Below are 17,623 nucleotides of genomic sequence, written 5' to 3' on the forward strand. Positions count from 1 at the left end.
TGGTGGTGTTGTACAGATGGGTTTTTGGTGTGAATGTCCTTTCTGCTTGTTAGTTTTCCTTCTAACAGACAGGACCCTCAGCTGCAGGTCTGTTGAAGTTTGCTAGAGGTCTACTCCAGACCCTGTTTACCTGGGTATCAGCAGTAGTGGCTGCAGAACAGCAGATTTTCATGAACCGTGAATGCTGCTGTCTGATCGTTCCTCTGGAAGTTTTGTCTCAGAGGAGTACCTGGCAGTGTGAGGTGTCAGTCTGCCCCTACTGTGGGGGTGGGTGCCTCCAAGTTAGGCTGCTCAGGGGTCAGGGGTCAGGGACCCACTTGAGGAGGCAGTCTGCCCATTCTCAGATCTCCAGCTGTGTGCTGGGAGAACCACTGCTCTCTTCAATGCTGTCAGACTGGGACATTTAAGTCTGCAGTGGTTACTGCTGTCTTTTTGTTTGTCTGTGCCCTGCCACCAGAGGTGGAGCCTACAGAGGCAGGCAGACTTCCTTGAGCTGTGGTGGGCTCCACCCAGTTTGAGCTTTCTGGCTGCTTTGTTTACCTAAGCATGCCTGGGCCATGGCGGGCACCCGTCCCCCAGCCTCGCTGCCACCTTGCAGTTTGATCTCAGACTGCTGTGCTAGCAATCAGCAAGACTCCCTGGGCATAGGACCCTCCGTGCCAGGTGCCGGACATAATCTTTTGGTGTCCCATTTCCTAAGGCTGTCAGAAAAGCGCGGCATTCAGGTGGGAGTGGCCCGATTTTCCAGGTGCCATCTGTCACCTCTTTCCTTGACCAGGAAAGGGAACTCCCTGACCTCTTGTGCTTCCTGAGTGAGGCAATGCCTTGCCCTGCTTTGGCTGGCACATGGGGCACTGTCCCCACTGTCCTGCAGCCACTGTCTGGCACTCCCTAGTGAGATGAACCCGGTACCTCAGATGGAAATGCAGAAATCACCCGTCTTCTGCGTGGCTCACGCTGGGAGCTGTAGACCGGAGCTGTTCCTATTTGGCCATCTTGGCTCCTCTCCCAGCCCTGTTTCTTAAAAGGCTCCTGCCTAAAGCCAGTAAGCAAATTTTAAAAAATCTTCAAGGAAATCACATTTAAGGGTGTCTGCTTTCCCTGGCCATCTTAACTGAACTTTTATACCATTTTTTTTTTTGGCTTTAGTGAAATATAAATCCTCCATCTTGTTTCACCTGAATCATCTCTTTAAAAGTGCAAATTTAGAGTTGCCTCACTAATAACTGTTTACAGTAGGGAACTAGTTATCAAAAGATGAATGTTCTAAAGTGGAGAGGAAAAACTGGCAAATGAAAAATCTTTTGAATCCCTAAGATCTACTTCTGTGTGTCTATATGTCTAAATATTTATATGAATTATGCATGTAATGTTTGAATACCAAAAATATGTGAAAAGGCTGTAATTGGTTTTTTAAAAAGTTCTTAAATATTGTATCAGAAATTAGAAATTAGAAACTTATTCCCAAATACTTTTTCAAGTTTTGGTTAAAAAGAAACTTCAAGATGTCTTCACAATTGTTAGCATACATTATTGTTTATATGTATTGGTCCAGTGGTTTTTTTTTTCTTTTTTAAATTTTCTGGTCAAGTGGTTTTATTTTATATCTGCTAGCTACTATAACATGTCAAAATTTGCCACAAAGTTACAAACTATAAACCCAGCCCCAAACAATAATTTTTGTTTGTGTAATTTTTGATAAATAAGATATTTAATATTGTTGATTTAATGAAAACAACTCAATCCAGAGTTATCAGTAAAAAAACTATTAATAATAAGTTAGATAAATGTAATAGAATAAAAGCTTATAAATGAACTTGTCATATAAGTTAAACCTTAACATTATATTAAATCAAATAATAGATATTAGATGTCTGGATCATTATCAATTTTTAAACTATATTATTGGAAACATTTTCAAAATAATTATAAGATAGTCCTCATCTATAAAATGCTGATGTGACAATAAAGATTTCTTTCTTCTTAGGTTTTCACAAAAAACTTATTACCAAAAATCAAAATTTTAGTTAATATGTGATTTTACATATAAAGTGTGCCAAAAGAAGTTTTATGCTGATGAAAAAAGAAAAATTGTGAGAAAGAAAAATTAAATAAAGAAATTATAAGAAACAAAATGAAAATAATTGTTGTCCAATTCAAAGATTGTTGAAGGATTCCTTATCAAAGAAGGTAAAGGGAACCAGTAAGTGACAGACAGATTTAAAGAAAGTTATAAAGAGATACATTCAGTAAGAAATACCACAAAGATGCTGGGCAAGGTGGCTTATGTCTGTAATCACAGCACTTTGGGAGGCCGACGTGGGCAGACAAGGTCAGGAGTTTGAGACCAGTCTGGCCAACATAGCGAAACCTCATCTCTACAAAAAATACAAAAATTAGCTGGGTGTGGTGGTGTGCACCTGTAATCCCAGCAACTTGGGAGGCTGAGGCAGGAGAATCACATGAACCCAGAAGGTGGAGGTTTCAGTGAGCTGGGATTGCATCATTGTACTCCAGCCCAGGCGACAGTGTAAGACTCTCTCTCAAAAAAAAAAAAAAAAAAAAAAAGGAGTGATTACAAGGAAAATAATTTTGTATAAAAAAGAATCTTGTATGGTAGATTTTTATCCTAAAATGAAATGGCTGGTTATTTAAGAAAGAGGATGTTTAGGACAAAACAGAAAATCCAAGCATGTTATAGTTGGTCTGTGTAATAATACACTTCATTAAAAAGAAAAAATTTTAAAGAATTTTGTGTGTGATTCAGTTGGCTAGAATGGAAGTAAAATTATTCATAATAGCCTTTCTGAAAAATTAAGTTTTGATTTTTAAAATACACTAGAAGAAAACAAAAATTGATTAGAACCACAAGATGTTTTTAAGCATTAATTTAATGAAATTGTAAGATTTCTTAATGTTTAATTCTATAATCTGTTTCTAAAAGATTTCTCAGATGAATATCTCAAAAGTTTAATTTTTGCTGAACCCCATTGCTTCCAGCTTACTAAGCTTATTCACCCTTTGAGAAATCTGGGATAGTAACTCTCTTCTTCAACTTTTCTTGACTCCAGTAGCATTTTTTTCTTTCCTCCTATTCTAAATCTGTTGTTATGGCCTGATGATGAAATGCTTTATCTTGAAAAGTTTTTTTTTTTTTTTAAGGCAATGTTTTCCTCCAGTATAAGTTAATTCTACACTGTTGGCTTTTCTTAATATGTTTATGGGCCTTGAGCCCTCTGAAGGTTAGCTTAAAAATCAACTCAGAAAAGACCAATTGATTAAAGAGAGGACAGGCAGATTTGTTTTGGAATATATACATGAAAGTTTTCAAAATAGAGGCCCAATATATGGGATAAATTGTCTATTTTTCATTGTTTAGTTTCAACAAAATATGGACAACCTTGTAAACAATATGTTTGAAAAAAAGTTTATAATGTAGTTCTAGTGGACTTTGAGGGAATATCCAAGAAGGCTTGTCTGTCTAGATTCTTCTAAACCTTTCTGAGTTAGCATTTCTTCATTTTACCTGTGGGGTACCTATAACCTATAGTACAACAAGGAAGGTCAGATAAGTTCTTTATGGCCAGTTCTTAGACAGAAATTTGAAGAAAAATTAGATTAATACTTTAAAAGTTTTATGGCTGGCTCTGAACAAAAAGTTATAGATTCTAGGGCCCACCTGGAAAACGAAGATTCTAGTTTCTATGGCCAGGCTTGAGGGAAACTGGAACTGAGGAACACAAGGACAGGAGAAAGCCAAATAAAACGTTTTATTTCTGAGGGTGCTTCTGAAGGTTTCATTTTGGGGTATTGTTTTTTTCAGTCCAACATATGTCCAAAGTGTTCAATATAATTAGGCAACTTCCCATGCTGTTGCTAAGAGTCACATGTTCTGCTCAAGACTTCTATGATATAGTGTTTGCATATTACACTGGGCATACTTTTTCTGTATCTGACTAGTTCACATTTTCTTTTCATCAGGTTTGACTGTCAGGTTATCCAAATAGGCTTACCATAAGGAAAAACAGTCACTGAAGAAGGTTACTTTTTTCTTTATTGTTAACTAATCAACAAACACTTTAAGTTAATTCCTGTGTTGTTTTAATTAGTTTTTAAAAATTATTACAAAACTAAACTTTAACAGGGTTAGGGGCCTTACATCCATGTAACTTCCTATATTGCTGTTAAGATCTTTTCATTTCACTCTGGTTAAATGAAGAACTATTATTTTATAATGGACCATGATTCTGTTGTAATCAAACATTTTGAGTTTTCTAATATCTTTTGACAAACAGCCTCAAATATCAAATACTGAATAAAGTCTCTGACTTAGACTTATAGCTGGTGGCTTATCAAAACTATAAACATTAACCACTGCAATGTCATAGAATCTTCTTACAGCTTCCAGTTAAGTCATGAACTCCAGTATCACCCTCTCCAGGCTGACGATTGGGCATTAGCTGAGAGACTCCTCCAGCCCCATTGAAAAGGGTCTTTATCAAATAGTGTGAATTAACCTTTTTTGCTGTTAAATTGCAGGGCTTTGACGCCTGAGTACTTCTATCTCATCTAAAAGGTAGCACTGGCTCCAACTGAATCTTAAACATTAATGCTGATATGTGGCACCAAATTCTAATGAAAGCCCCACCTTCAAACCTGGGAGAAGATGACAGTCAAAACAACTTGCTAATGCTATACTTTCATGGGTCATTTCTATAGTTTGTTACTAGAGAAGTTTCTCTGAATGTGTCGAGCACCAGAAACCACGAGGAGATGCAGCATTCTCTCCTGAATGGGAAGCCAGCTTTTGGCATTGCTTTGATGCAACTACCATTTGCCACTGATGGCAATGCATCACTTCCTCTAGGAGTGTAAGAGGGAGTGGATGCAGTCAGAGTGGCTTTTTAAATTAAAAAAATTAAAAAAAAAATCCAGGCTTGGCATGGTGGTTCACACCTTTAATCCCAGCACTTTAAGAGGCCAAGGCAAGTGGATCACTTGGGCTCAGGAGTTCAAGATCAGCCTGTGGGCAACATGGCAAAACCCCATCTCTACAAAAAATTCAAAGTAGCTGGGTGTGTTGGAATATACCTGTAGTCCCAGCTACTTGGGAGGCCAAGGTGATAGGATTGCTTTAGCCCAGGAGGTCGGGGCTGCAGTGAGTGGAGATGGTGCCACTGCACTACAGCTTGGGTGACAAAGTGAGACCCTGTCTCTCTCTCTCTCTCCATATATATATATATATATATATATATATATATCCACATATATATCTCTCTCTCTCTCCACATATATATATAAAAATATAAAGTATATTTATATATATATAAAAATATACTTTCATGTGATACTGTGCTAGGCCTGTATACAAAGACATAAATACTAAATCATTTTCCTCTATTTTAATATAATTTGTTCTATGCCTTAAAACTAGATAATTTAAATGTTTAGCTATCTGTGGGTTTTTTTTTTCTGTCATTGTCAGAGCTAGGCAGGGCTTATGTCCTTTGTGTTTAAACATTTTTAATTCTGGGCCAGGTGCGGTGGCTCACATTTGTAATCCCAGCACTTTGGGAGGCCAAGGCAGGTGGACTAATTGAGGCCAGGTGTTTGAAACCAGCCTGTCCAATGTGGTAGAACCCTGTCTCTACTAAAAAATACAAAAATTAGCTAGGTGCAGTGGTACACATATGTAGCTCCAGATACTTGGGGGACATAGATAGGAGGATCACTTGAACCTGGGAGGCGGAAGTTGCAGAGAGCTGAGATCCTGCCACTGCATTCCAGCCTGGGTGACAGAGCAAGACTGTCCAAAAAAATGCCAATTCTATATGTAGCTTATAAAATTGGGTGAAACAACAAAACTTACCTTTCTTTTTCTGTGTGGTATTTCCAAAATTTAAAACTATTTTAAATCTCACTGGGCCCAATCTATTTTTATTGCTAATGTCCCACTGCTAAAACTATATAAACACCTTTTCTTATAGGTGCAGGCACTCATGTAGAAAAATTGAGCATGTGGAACTGTAAGGGCCAGTTTTGAGAGATAAAATTAGTTTAGCCCCTTCAAATAAAGGACAGGCACACATGCCTAAACAGCTGACAAAACAAGAAACTTTGCCTCCTGGGTTCTTTCCATCCATCCTAACTATAAAGAATTACCTACTCTCCATAAAATTAAAAAAGAATTACTTACAGGATATTAAGATACTTAGTGACAAAGCCTCCTGGGTAGAGTGCTCCAAGTTATGAAATTTATACAGATACATATAGAAAGCTGTTTTAAATCAGCGATCTTAGTACAAATTACTAAAAAGACCACACACCAAAAAACTTTGTGGAATAACAGAAGTGTCTAAATTCCTTAACTTAAATGGTTTTAATAAAATGTTTGTGTTTCACATAGCTAATTACTATAGTCTGTAACTAAAACCAAAATTATGCTAGCTCAACACACAGAAGTTGTTAAAAGAAAAACTTCAGCCAAATTAAACTTCAAAGAATATTGAGCAATGAATAATTTGCAAATTGGTCTGCCTCCTGAGCCAGAGTAGACTCAGAGACTCAGTGAAGCTGTGTGGTGGAAGAAGGCTTATGGACAGAAAAAGGAAAGTGTTATACAAAAAATGAGGTACAGAAACAGCTGGATTGGTTACAACTCAATGTTTGCTTTATTTGAACATGGTTCCTACATTGGATTGGCCAAATCTCAGTAATTGGCACAAATGTAGGCTACAGTCTGTTTACAAGTTTACTTGCTATAGTTCAAGGACAGGGAAACCTTTGGCCTAAACCTTTAGGCCAAATTTAGCATTTGTAGGGAGGCAACTTTAGGTTAAACTTAACAATTTCCCTCTTTGGTCATCTTCTCAATTTTGAGAGATTGACAAAAATTTAGTAATTGATGTCACTATTAGTATGTACTTACTTGGTCTTGAAACCCACTGGGAAGTGGGTTTTGTAAGGTGGGGACAGTTGGTTTTGTAAGGTGGGAACAAGGACTTGAGATTATTTTATTTTATTTTTATTTTTGTAAGGGTTATAGTAGAGGGTACCTCCTTATGCTGGAACATCTTTTTTATATGAGAAAAAAAACAAAACCTGGTCCATTCTAGGATCTGTGTGTTTCCTTAAAGTCTTAGTTTATGTCATGAGTGACTCAGTTTTGGTTTGGTCTGGTCTGTTGAGGCCTGATGCATGAGCTGAGTCCAAAAAAATGGCCTCTCATAACTTTGTTTAAAAATTCTCCCCTTTTGGTCAGGTTCTCACTTAGGTGATTTAGACTGTGACCAAAACTTAGGGTCTGAGTGCCACTCTTAGTTGCCATCACTTTGAGTTTCTGGTCTCAGCATGCCATTTATAGGTTACAGTGTCCTCATGGTCACACATATTTTGTTTCAGCTCTTGTCATTCCAGTTGAAGAGAGATCATTTGACATTCCAGAGATGGCTGCATGGAAACATTCAAAATTTTAAAGAGAATACAGTGTACCAGGAAGACTATTATTACTATCAGAAAGATAATAACAAAATTTTGGAGTAGTTCCTTACTTAGTGTCCTCATAAACCAAACCACTAAAAATCAAAAGAATGAGCTAAAGAGTCTGCTCAATTAACTAAGCAGTCTCTTCATTAAAACTCTACAAATCCACATAATGCCTGGTGTGATGTATTTCTCCGTACACCACACATGCCAGCAGCTGCACAGATAATTTCTCTGTTTAGCCAGTAAGTAATCTAGAGCAATTCTATTAATGAGCATAACTTTCCCAAGATAAAGTCTGTTGTGTAACTTTAGCCTTTACAGTAGAATCTGCTATAACATCTATCATTAGGGATACGTTTGTAATTATTCCCTCTATTACTTCAAACCATGGAGAAAATAGGGCTTAACAAATGATGCCCTTCTAGAATAGTGAAAGCCTCCTCCCAATGTTCTCTTAAACCCATGATGTAGGTTAAGAGGAGTGAACAAATATTCTGTTTCTGGCTGATTATGAGGCAACATATGTACCATTAAAATTTCTCACATTTGGCCTCTATCTTCCATCAAATAATAAGGTTATCCAGATGTGAGGGTAATCTGGCTGTGATATCTGTCACTCAGTTGATCTCCAGGGTTGATTCGGCTGATCTGGCTGGCCAGGCACGCGTTCCCTTCCTCCCTCACCACTCCATGTGCATCCCTCCTGAAGCTGCATGCTCAGTTCAAGAGGATGACCATCTCTGTTAGAGGAGGACCATTCTTTGGTCAAGGGTATATGAGTAGCTGCACTCCCCTGGTAGAACCTCCAAACAAGCTTTCAAGTTATAAAGTTTATGTATAAGACTGGCTACAAAATCTATCACAAAAGTATATCCCATGAGTGTGCACAATAGACACCCCTTTTCACATCTATTGTTCATAAAGGCATAAGCAAGGGAAAAAAATATTCAGAATCTAATGATAGTAGAGAAGTCTTGATCTGTCATTCACATCAAGTATGCCATCTTCTGGGGAGAAACTTTTCTGGTTAGCTTTGTCTTAAGGGTTATAGTGGGTGTACAGTTTCAAGACTGTGGAGGGACCCTTCTTAGTTGTAAGATTATGAACCCAGAGTTCAAGGTTCCAAAGCTTTGCTGTAGTGTGGATGTCAAGGGCAATCTTTCTCTGATGTTCTCAGAAGATCCAATCCATAGGCTCTAGATTATGAAGAGGTGTTGATCTCAGTGAATAATAAAAAGCTTTTTTAACCCAGTGAAAATACACTGTGGCATAATAATCTGTTATAACATCAGCTCTCTTGCATGGGAAAGCTTTTATACAACCAGAAAACATGCACTGAAAATGATAATTCAATGAAATCCCTTTATAAATGTTTAAATGGCCCATCAGGTAGTGGATTGTATCTGAAGCTTTCATTGTCCTTCCAGGAATATGAGTTTGACAAACCAAACATTGGTCATAAGCCATTTTAGCAATTTAGAATTCACCACACCAATATATGTTTAACTTGGATCATTTTATCTTTTCTATGATAAGTCATGGAATGCAGAAATTTTAATAATGAAAGCTTTAAGGATGGACTCAGGAAGGATAAGGCAGCAGTCCTGGTTCTCCATGAGTCCATGCTTAACAATGAACTTATGTAGTCTTGAATTCCAGTTGTTTCTCCAATTTAGGTTTATAGCAGTAACAACTGATGGGTTATCATATGTAATTTGACTTAGACCAAGGAGTTCATTCAAACTGTGTATTTAAACAATTTCAGTACTGGTTAATTTAGCATGAAAATCTGACTATGTGTTTTCTTGGTATTCAGTTAATTTTTGTTCTACTTTTTTAAAAAAGTAAGTCTTTTCATTAAAGTTCCAGGAACTCTGACACAGTCCAAATGATATGATTCTAAAGTTTCCAGAAATCTGTATTCAAGAGCTCTTTTCAGGGTCTTTCCATCCTTTCAGGAACCTCCCAAAAGACACCATATTCTGGGACATTTTGGGCTTGTGAAGTTTTCAGAAACTGCATCAGTATTAAGCAATTAACTGTGGAAATGATGTTAAATAGTCATAGTTACACAATTAACAGGAAAATTTGGTTATTTCTGTGGTCTACAATTTATCATGATAACCATAATTATAATTGATAGCATATGTTTATACATATTGGAATTTTAGAAATTCCATATAATTTTGGAACATATATTAACATTCATTAGAATATAACCTGAAGAAGGTTAAACATTTCTTATTTTGACAGTGTTTCCCATGTAACTTAACGTGTCAAATAATCCTGTTTACCCCTGTTTTGAATTCTTCAGGGCCCTCTGTAGCATCCCAAAGTTAGAAGTCAAAAAGACTTAATTTTGAAACTGAAATTTGATTTTGGGAAGCCTGTAAAATATATTAAAGGTTTAAAACACTTGATATTATAAAATGGAATTCCAGATCACAATGTCATTCATTTAGCCAAAATAATAACTCAAATAATGTTTAAAGGCAAGAACCCTTACTCATTGATAGATGACTTAGCTTTTCAAGCAATCTGTGTCTTTCCCCTCTTTTTCCTGTAGTTTATTTGGAGGGGAAACAGAAATCTTTTATTATCCTTTAGTATTACATGAAAATATTACTCAAGAGAGAAAGCCAAATTTCACCCTTGCATTAGTGTACTATTAATGTCAACTCCAATTTTTAGTAAAACCTTATATACAAATTTATCCAGTCTTTATCAGTTTGATCATAAGGTGAGATTCTCAAAAACTTTTGATAATCTTTTACAAATTTGCATTAAAGAGCAGATGATTGCTCTAAGAAAACCCTGTTGTGCTTTCATTCCAATGTTCAATTTATGGAAAAGCTGAATAATACTCCTTTAAATTTAACCAATATGTTCACACACAGTATTTCTCTTACAAGATTATTTTTTCACAAACCTTCCACAACTTGCTCAAACCTTTAGCTTTATTTTGTCTAAATTAAAACAATCCTTTAACCCTCTAAACTAGGCAAAAATATACATTTTAATGCCTTCTTATAATCTTTTACTGAAAGCACATTTCACTTTCCTCACACAGCTTCCATAGATAACTTTTTTCAGTAGTCTGAGTTACATGTTACAATGTTAACCCTTAGCAATTTTTATTTTTGGTGAAAAATCTGGCAAGTAATTGTACTAGGTGTGGAGCCTAGGACACCAGACAGAAGTGCAGATAAAGTCCGACTCTTTCAAGCATAGCCAGGGTCATGGCTAACTCCACATGTCCCCAGGCATTACCTAGACTCTAATGGCTCCAAAGCAGGTAAGTTGAACAGATTTTAAAACTCAAAGAAGCAGTTTATTACTTTAGAGCATTTTACAGATCTAATATCTAACCTGCCTAATTTAGACCAAATGTCTTTATTTTACCAATAAACTTTAAAGCTATCTTTATTTTCAAAGCTTACTAAAGTCATGTGAACTAAGAGGCATTACAGTTTTTATTTCTCTGAAAAAAATTTGATTTAAGCACTCATTGTTTTTAAGCCAATTAGAGCTTTTTTATTTATAAACGTCACAACACATACACAGAAGTAGACCCAGTAGTTGTAAGATTTTTCATTTGCCAGTTTTTAAGTTTCTTAGCTGGATTACTGGCTTCAGGGTGGAGTCCCCTGAGGAAGAAGGCTAGGAAAATATGCAGTTTCTAGGACCTAATAAACAGGCACAGCTAAAAGGCAAAACAGATTCCCAAAAATTTAGGGTCCCATTTTATACTGGATCCCCAAAGAGAAATGCTATGGAACACGACAGTGCAATGATCCTTACCATGCATTTTGTTGCAGAGCAATAGAACGCCAATTAGTTCATTTTGTGATCAGCCCATCCCTATGGGAGCCTTATTTCTCAGTGGTGGGGGGACATTGCCATACTTTCTAGGTAACCGAGAACATGCTTCTCTGATTGAGATGTGCAAAGAGCTGAATATCCCCCAATAACTGCCATTTGCCATCCCCCAAAAATATATTTAGCCTCAGACTTTGTGAGGAATCTATCTGCTTTCAATTCCTGGGGTTTCATGAGGAAAACAGGTTTTTCCCAAAATGGGGTCTGTGGTGCCTCCTCTGTTTTTCCCAAGGAGTCCCAGACTGTTATAAGTTAATCTTAGGTCCTCTCATGCATGCATCAAGTTTGGCAAGCCAAAATGGAGAAAAACAATTGAGTTAACTGAAGAGAAAAAAGAGATCCAAGAAGAGAAAAAATCATGAAGGACTTTTAAATACACCTATATCTTTGATATCCTATTTTAATTAAGCTGACTTTTAACTATAGTGCTCTTTAAAAAAAATCATTTTAAATCTCTTATTACCTGACTTTACCTAGGCCAAACAGCCAATATTTCTGGCTTTTGAACTTTTACAAAATTAATCTCCCAGGTGAAACCAGTAAGCCTTAACTAAGGTTATGACTTAACCATGAGTGATGAGGTATTTTCAAAGAGGTAGTAAGCAATTTTTACAAAATCTAAAATCTCCAAAGATAGCCCGGAGAAAGAAAAATTCAAGATGGATGTCAGAAGTTGTTTATGGAGAGAAAGAGAATCAATAAATGGCAAAGGTCACACAGATATCAAACCAGAAAGGACTGATTCCCTGAGCCAAGAATTGAAACCAGGTTGCCATTGTAAAAAGGCAAAACCTTAGCCACTAAGCCACAGTATTGGGTAGTTTCCATTGTTCTTCCCAGAAGGAACCTAGAGCAGCTGATTTCGAACTTGCAGAGGCTTTTAACTGCTCAAGATAATTTTTAGAACTATGACATGAACTCCAAAATTCCTGCCCTCCAGATGGTGGAGACCAAGAGAAAGTACTACCATGTAGTAACAAGGTCAAGCTCCCAAGGACATAAAACTAGATGAGAGGGAAACCTCATCTTTATTTATATATTTATTTATTTATCTTTTTTTTTATGTTTCAGGGACCTGCAGCAAAGTTTGTAAATGACCAGTTTGCTGGGCTGGCTTGAACTTCGAGCTTTTGGGGGTCCTAGGCCTGCATTCTATCCAATGGTAACCCTTTTTATGAGGGAATGACACAGACCAATTGGTAGCACAAAGTACACCAGATTTGCCACAGTTTAAGACTAGTCGCACATATCCTTGTTTTCATTATTTAAAACTTTGCAGAGGGGACCGATTTTTACCATTTCTACAACTAGTTCACACACACACACACACACAGAGAGGCCAGAAGTCTGAGGATACCCTTTTGGAGGCATGTCAGGCTTCTGGGCTTCCTTTCCCTTAGTGTTCCTAGCAACCCTGCTCACTGCGCCATAGCCTGGGGGGGCCTACCTTTTTCTATTTTATAAAACCATAGGTATAGGTGAATTTAAAATGTTCTGGTTGAGAATTGGTGGAGTTTGTCTAAAGACCTGGGACTCATAGAAAGGGAATATTCAGGTTAAGATAAAGGTTATAGAGACCAAAGTTCTTTTGAAGTCTTATAGTGGCTGCCCTGCCCTTAGAGACAATAGATGACAAATGTTTTCTATTCAGATTTAGTTAATCTATTTAGGATTGGGGGGGTCTGGAAGAAAATGATCCAGCTATATTAATAGAGATTCTTTACAGATGTAAATTCTCCCCTACAAATAACAGCTTTGCAGGGCCATTTCAAGATATGGCAAAGAAACATGTTTTGGGGTAAAATATTTTGATTTTCTTCCTTGTCTCATAATGTTATGCCAGAGTCAAGTTGGAAAATAATCATGACATACAAGTTTAAATAAAACCCTTCTGATGAGAATTTATGTTTTGTAGGACATGACTCCCCAGACCCCTTAGATAGGAATTTGGGCAAGATAAAATTAGAGTTTAGCCCTCAAACATTTAAACTGGCTATAAGCCTTTTGGCTTTAAGTCTGTTGGTCATAGCAGCCCCACCAAGGAACAGAATGATTCCAGGGCAGGGAGCTGCACCACTCTGACAACAGGGACAAAATTAAACTTTGACTTTTTTGTTTGTTTGTTTTTCTGGGACAGAGTCTTGCTCTGCTGCTTAGGCTGGAGTGCAGTGGCATGATCTTGACTCCCTACAACCTCTGCTTCCCAGGTTCCAACATTTCTCCTGCCTCAGTCTCCCAAGTAGCTGTGATTACAGATGCCCACCACCACACCTGGTGAATTCTTGTGTTTTTTGTAGAGACAGGGTTTTGCCATGTTGGCCAGGCTGGTCTTGAACTCCTGGTCTAAAGAGATCCACCTGCCTCAGCCTCCCAAAGTGTTGGGATTACAGGTGTGAGCCACTAAGCCCAGCCAAAGTTTGACTATTATGTTGCCTTGCAAATATTTGCCAGAAAGAGCAGGATGTAAACCACAAATAAAATTCTAAGTTCCCCAACTGACTGAGTGGACCTCTCAGTCAAGGAGGACCAAACAAACCTGAAACACTAGTTCAGGCCATGATGGGAAGTGAGGTTAGACATGCCTCATTGTATCCTTCTATACTTGGAGTTGAGGCACAAGTAAACAGTATTAACATTACAATTATAACTGACATAACAGCCTCTGTAACAATAAGACCAACTCCAACCTGACTGTGGTATAACTTCACATGACAAATAACAGGCCCTAAACGAAAAAGTATTTTAAGCCAAAATGTATTACTTTGACATATTTTGAAATGGCCCTGCAAGTCTGTCTCTTGGGGAAATTTGCATTCTGTAAAGAATCTGCCTCCCTCACTAGGTCTTTCCAGAGAGTCTGACACCTCTGGTAAGAGATATTCATATCTATTCTCTCTGAAACCTGCTATCTAGAAGCTTCATCTACATGAGAAGAACCTTGAATTCTGCAACCTTCCCCACTTAACTGAAGCTGATTCCAACTAGGTAGTACTAATTTACATTGCAAGCAATACTGTTTATGCATTCACTTTTTTCTGGATCCTCACCAACATTTGTTTTTTTTTCTTTTTAAATTTTAAAAATAGCCATTCCAACTGGTGTGAGATGATATCTTACTGCAGCTTAAATTTGGACTTCTCCAATGATTAGTGATGAGCATCTTTTCATAAGCTTGCTGCCCACTTGTATGTCATCTTTTGATAAATATTGATTATGTCCTTTGCCTACTTTTTAATTTTTTTTTGTTGTTAAGTTCCCTATAGATATTAGATATTACTTCCTTGTCAAATGCATAATTTGCAAGTATTTTCTCCCATTGTTCAGGTAGTCTGTTTGCTGTGTTAATTATTTCTTTTGCTGTGCAGAAGCTGTTTGTTTAATGTAATCCCATTTGTGTATTTTTTACTGTTGTTGCATTGACTTAGTTATAAATTCTTTGCATAGGACAATGTCCAGAAGAGGTGTTTTTTTAGGTTTTCTTTTAGAATTTTTATAGTTTCCAGTCTTAAATTTAAGTCTTTAATCCATTTTCTGTTAATTTTTGTATATGGTGGGTACAGGGATTCAGTTTTATTCTTCTACACGTGGCTGTCTAATTTATTTTAGGACAAGTTATATAGATTGTCTTTTCTCCATTGTATACTTTTGTTGACCATGTTGAAGATTACTTGGTTGTACATATGAGGGCCCTGGTCTGTTCCATTATCCTGTGGGTATAATTCTGTACCATCATCATGCTGTTTTGGTTACTACAGCCTTGCAGTGTAGTTTGAGATCAGGTAATAGGGTGCCTTCATCTATGTTATTTTTGCTTAGGCTTTTTGTTCATTCCATGTGAATCTTAAATTATTTTACTAATTCTTTGAAAAATGATGGTAATGGTTTGACAAGAATGCATTGAATTTGTATATTGCCTTGGACAGCATGGTCATTTTAATGACATTGATTCTTTCAAATCCATGGTTATAGGATATTTTTTGTATGTTTGTTTCATCTATGATTTCTTTCATCAGTGTTTTGTCTTTGCCCGGAGTGTAGTTCTCCTAACACGGATCTTCCACCTACTTGACTAAAATGAACTTCTAGGTATTTCATGTTTGTGTGGCTATTGTAAATAAGTTTGAGTCCTTGATTTGGTTTTCATCTTGAACATTAATGGTGTATAGAAATGATACTTCTTTTTGCACATTGATTTTGTATCCTGAAACATTACTGAAGTCATTTGTCAAGTCTAGGAGTTTCTTGTAGGAGTCTTTAGGGTTTACCAGGTATAAGATCAATAAGCAAACAGAGATAATCTGACTTTCTCTTTTCCAATTTGGATGCCTTTTATTTCTTTCCCTTGCTTATTTGCTCAGTCTAGGACTTCCTGTAGTGTCTTGAATAGGAGTGGTAAAATTTGGTATCCATATCATGTTCCAGTTCTTAGGGAGAATGCTTTTAACTTTTGCCCATAAATATGATGTAGGGTGTGGGTTCAGCATATGTGACTTTTTTTGAGAAACGCTCCTTCAATGGCTTGTTTATTGAGAATTTTTATCATGAAGGGATATTGGATTTTATCCAATACTTTTTCTGCATCTATTGAGATGATCATATGGTTTTTCTTCTTAGTTCTCTGTGTGGTGAATCACATTTATTGATTTGCATATGTTGAACCATCCTTGTATCCCTTTTTTTAAATTTCTGTGTTAATTTTTTTTGTTTACCCAAAGATCATTCAGAAATGGTGTTTAGTTTCCATATATTTGTGTAGTTTTGAGGTTTCCTCTTGGTATTGATTTCTAATTTTATTCAAAATTAGAATAAGATTACTGTGGTCTGAGAAGATATCTGATATGATTTTGGTCTTTTTAAATTTGGTGTAAAGTTCATTTTAAGTGCAGACTTTCCTTGTGGATTTTTATCCTCGATGATTTGTCTACTGCTGTCAATGGGTGTTGAAGTGCCCTGCTATTACTGTATTGCTGTCTATGTCTTTCCTTCAGTCTATTTGTATTTGGTTAATGAACCTAGGTTTCCAGTTTGGGGTGTATATATTTTAAGAATAGTTATATCTTCTTGTTGAATTGTTGAATGGAATCCTTTATCATTATGTAATAACCACCTTTTTTTCCCCACTGTTGTTAATTTAACATCTGTATTACCTGATAAAAGTACAACTGCTTCTGCTTATTTTAATTTTCTGTTTGCATGGTACATATTTATCCACCCCTTGACTTTCAGTCTAAGTGTGTTTATTCACTAGGTGATTCTCTTCTTGGCAGCAAAAGGCTGAATCTTGTTGTCTTACATTCAATTTGCCATTCTTTATCTTTTAAGTGGAGCACTTAGGCCATGTACATTCAAGGTTTTCATTGATACTTGAGATTTTGTTCCTGTCATAATGTTGTTACCTAGTTTCTTCGGAGTCTCAATTGTGTCATAATGTTGTTACCTAGTTTCTTTGGAGTCTCAACCACTTCATAGGATTTGTGAGGTTTGTACTGATATGTTTTTTAAAATTTTAACAATCATTTATTTATATATTTATGTGAGACTTTGTCTTACTCTGTCACCCAGGCTGGAGTGCAGTGGCACGATCTTGGCTCACTGCAACCTCCACCTCCTGGGTTCTAGTGATTCTCCTGCCTCAATCTCTTGAGTAGCTAAGATTACAGACATGTGCCACCACACCTGGCTAATTTTTTTTTTGTATTTTTAGTAGAGATGTGGTTTCATCATGTTGGCCACGCTGGTCTCAAACCCCTGACCTCAAATGATCCACCCACCCCAGCCTCCCAAAGCACTGGGATTACAGGCCACTGCTCCTGGCTAACAATGATTTTTGATGCAGAGGTACATGTGCTTGATCATTGCAAGGGTATATTGCACCCAGTTAGTGAGAATAGTACTCAGTAGGTAGTTTATCAATCCATACTCCTCTTTCTTCCTCCTCACTCTAGTAGTATATATATTTTGTTCTCATGTTTATGTCTCAGTGTGGTGAATGTTTAGCTTTCACTTATAAGTGAGAACGTGTGGCATTTTATTTTCTGTTTCTGTGTTAATTTGCTTAAGATTATAGCCTCCAGTTTTATCCATGTTGCTGATAAGAACATGATTTTATTCTTTTTATGGTTGTGTAGTATTCCATGGTGTATATGGACCACATTTTCTTTATCCAATCTACTGTTGATGGGTACCTGAGTTGATTTTCCATGTCTTTGCTATTGTGAATAGCACAGTAATAAACATATGAGCACAAGTTGCTTTTGGT

The 17,623-nt window shown here is 36.8% G+C and overlaps 1 long non-coding RNA gene and 1 other non-coding gene across 3 annotated transcripts in view; both read left to right on the top strand.

The window, feature by feature from the left end:
* LOC129060967 (uncharacterized) overlaps window positions 1–17,623 on the top strand; it is a 135,980-nt gene that overhangs the window by 19,772 nt on the left and 98,585 nt on the right. For both annotated transcript variants that reach the window (XR_010141098.1, XR_010141099.1), the window contains exon 3: window positions 12,436–12,526. This is a non-coding gene — a long non-coding RNA (uncharacterized LOC129060967). The remainder of the gene's footprint in view (window positions 1–12,435; window positions 12,527–17,623) is intronic.
* Window positions 4,689–4,901, top strand: LOC112134847 (small nucleolar RNA U3). Its single transcript, XR_002916188.2, has one exon. It is a non-coding gene; the product is annotated as a small nucleolar RNA U3 (small nucleolar RNA).

The sequence above is a fragment of the Pongo abelii genome, chromosome 7 (assembly GCF_028885655.2).
Source record: "Pongo abelii isolate AG06213 chromosome 7, NHGRI_mPonAbe1-v2.0_pri, whole genome shotgun sequence".
Lineage (NCBI taxonomy): Eukaryota > Metazoa > Chordata > Mammalia > Primates > Hominidae > Pongo > Pongo abelii.